This window comes from Electrona antarctica, assembly GCF_951216825.1.
Source record: "Electrona antarctica genome assembly, chromosome: 21".
Taxonomy (NCBI): Eukaryota; Metazoa; Chordata; class Actinopteri; order Myctophiformes; family Myctophidae; genus Electrona; species Electrona antarctica.
Window position 1 is genome coordinate 2,454,604 of NC_136802.1, and position 3,793 is coordinate 2,458,396.

The window sequence follows — 3,793 nt, forward strand, 5'->3', positions numbered from 1 at the left end:
AAAGTGTCGCGCAGGCGCGCTGCGCCGACGTGTCACCGTAAAAGACGCCATTTTGAGCGAGGCATAATACTGGGCAGTGCTGTTGAGGGTCTCTCTACCCACAATCTCTCTCTCTCCCCCTCCCAGCCCCCCGCCCACCCCCCGAGGGTTGCACTGCACTAACATCATTCCAATATTTGTTGCTTATTTATATTTTATTTTTTTAATAAACAACTATTCGTCTTAATTGTGTTAAAGTGTCCTTTTAGAACATGTTGTTACAACACCATCACTAAACACTGGTATATTTTACCCAATGTAAAATATTCCATAAAAAATATTATTCCTCATCAAAATGTATTGTAAGTACAGCAATACATGAGGTACTCTTCTTTAATATTTCATCATGACTTTTCGCAAAAAAATAAATAGATATCATGGACATGGGTATGTCAAATAATATGCAAATCCCCTCATTTGCATATTATTTTAATAAATATTCCAAAAAAACACATGGAGCTGGGAACGTCTCCTTTGGTCGTCCATTCCAGACATGTGAGAATGGTCCAGTGAAGAAAATAATAAAATATAAAGTCCATTGTGGGACAGGTGTATGGGGGTTTCCTCTATCACACCATCACTAAACTACATACAGTATATATATATATATATATATATATATATATATATATATATATATATATATAGGCCTACATATATAATATACTTGTTGTTTGTATTATTGTTACATTCTTTAATGAATTGAACAAGGTGGACCCTCTTGTAAACAAGTGTAATGCTTTATGGTGTCGTCCACTCACAGTTAACAGTCTTTTCTTTTGATTGATTGAAATATTTATTAACAGTTTGCAGAATTATAGTACATGTCAAGCACAACTCAATACAGAGACTGTTAACTGTGAGTGGACGACCAATTAAGCATTACACTTGTTTATAAGAGGGTCCACCTTGTTCAATTCATCGAAACATTTAGAGACGTACAGATAGACACTTATATACTTACTATACAGCCAAAGAACAGAACAGGAATTCATCATAAAGGAGGTAAAAAAGGGAAAAGAAACATATACAGTGAAGGGAAAAGGGGTGGGTGGTGGGGTGGGGGATTCAGATTCTAGGTGCCCTTTGAGAGCGGTTTTGAAGGAGTCAAGGGATTTGCATGTCTTAATGACTGTTGGTAGTATTGAGTTGTGCTTGAAATGTACTGTAATTCTGCAAACTGTTAATAAATATTTCAATCAATCAATCAAAGACACGGGTTTGATTGATTCATTTCAACTTGGGTTATAAAGTGAAGTCAAGCGTTGGTTTGGTTTAAACAGGCTGTGAGACAACATACAACCACTAGATGGTGCTGCAGTCCCACACTCTTCCTCTCAGTATTAGTAGGCTATGTTACTGAAGTGAAAGTCCTGTAATTAAAGTGTTATTAAGCTAATGGTACAATAGGTAGCTTGGAATGATCTCCAGAATTCTTTAAAACTGATCTCCCTGCCATAATTTGGTCAGTTCAAAGGAATGCATTGCTCCACAACATTTTTAACCGTGATTGCTTCTGTTACTGGTCAGGCTCCTACTTGGCCTCACCCCCCGAACCCACCTCACCCCTGCCCACTTTGACAGACTGGCATGGCTTAGGGTCGGCGACAGAGTACAGCATCTTGCAATGGGTCTGGTCCACAAGATTCGATACTCCACCAAGATACCCATGTACCTGTGTAGATACTTCCTTAATGTTAACGAAGTCCACACCCACAACACCAGAGGGAGTGCAACGAATCATGTTCAACCCAGATTCGGCACAAACAAGGGACTAAATTATTTTCGCTCCTATGCCACCAAAATGTGGAACGCCCTACCAACAGTCATTAAGACATGCGAATCCCTTGACTCCTTCAAAACCGCTCTCAAAGGGCACCTACGGATGGCTGCAATTCGAAACTGGCCCCCGTAAAATCTGAATCCCCCCCCACCGCCCCCCCTTTTTTCCCCTCACTGTATATGTTTCTTTTCCCTTTTTACCTCCATTATGATGAATTCCTGTACTGTTCTTTGTCTATATAGAAGTGTCTATTTGTACGTCTCTAAATGTTTTGATGAATTGAACATGGTGGACCCTGTTGTAAACAAGTGTAATGCTTAATTGGGTCGTCCACTCACAGTTAACAGCCTTTGTATTGAGTTTGTGCTTGAAATGTACTGTAATTCTGCAAACTGTTAATACAATTTTCATTCAATCAATCAATCAATTTCAATTGTTTTTTTGTTGTGTTTTTTTGTTAGTTTTTTGCTCTGCTTAAAGTTACTTTGTAATTTACAATGTAATGGATGTGTTTTGATTTGTATTGTATTGTAACCTCGGCTACATTGAAAATGAGGGCTTACCCTCAATTGTACTCAATTGTACTCTTAAATGTAATTTTAAATTACATTTAAAATATGTTTTTGTTTTGTAATAATCAAAATCTAAAGTTTTCAAATTATTTCATGCATCACTAAAAATGCACATAAAGCGAGGTCGATGTTTCTTTTCACGTCCTCCAAAATTCGCTCCGATATTCAGCCGAAAAAAGCACCATTCTGCAAACATACCAGCCAAACTACGTGTAGCAGGTGCTTTCTGTCCGCACACGGCTTAAAGGACCACTTCACCACTTTTCAACATCTCTTCATATAATTGGTTCTCACTAATGTTCATGATAAAACACCACCATTTTTTCCTACTCAGTCTGTGTCTCATAGGAGGGCTTTGGGCAGTTCGGACACCCGTCCACCAGTGACATCATCATTAGGCAGATTTTTTAAACAAGATTTGTTTTAAAATATATTTAGATTTTTATTATCGTGAGAACGATGGCTTCAACTTTTGCATTGCAACTTTTCAGGAAAAGAAAGCCTGCCGTGATGAACATTAGTTAGGACCAATTATAGGAAGAGAAGTTGAAAAGTGGTGAAGTGGTCCTTTAAGAGAATTATGAAGTCCATAATTGCAATCAAACTTGGCTTTAACCCATTTAGACCTGAATTCAGCAGATTGTAAAAAGAAATAGCTTTTTAAATCTTAAAACAGTTTTCTGAAAAACCTATATTTTTCAGAAAAACAGTGGTTCTCAACCTTCCACGTCAAGGACCCCCGGAATTATCTGTATTTGTCCATATGTTGATCTGACCTCATCAAACCCTATACACTCAAGACACCCTCCATATAGTGTGTGTGGCCAGTACAGAATTCATTCCATATGTTGATCTGACCCCCCTCGCCGCTCGCCCAGCAGTCTGCCGTCACCCAGGAGGATGTGTGTTGCTCGCCCAGCAGTCTGCCGTCACCCAGGAGGATGTGTGCTTCTCGCCCAGCAGTCTGCCGTCACCCAGGAGGATGTGTGTTTCTCACCCAGCAGTCTGCCGTCACCCAGGAGGATGTGTGCTTCTCGCCCAGCAGTCTGCCGTCACCCAGGAGGATGTGTGTTTCTCGCCCAGCAGTCTGCCGTCACCCAAGAGGATGTGTGCTTCTCGCCCAGCAGTCTGCCGTCACCCAGGAGGATGTGTGTTTCTCGCCCAGCAGTCTGCCGTCACCCAGGAGGATGTGTGCTTCTCGCCCAGCAGTCTGCCGTCACCCAGGAGGATGTGTGCTTCTCGCCCAGCAGTCTGCTGTCACCCAGGAGGATGTGTGTTTCTCACCCAGCAGTCTGCCGTCACCCAGGAGGATGTGTGCTTCTCGCCCAGCAGTCTGCCGTCACCCAGGAGGATGTGTGTTTCTCGCCCAGCAGTCTGCCGTCACCCAGGGGGATGTGTG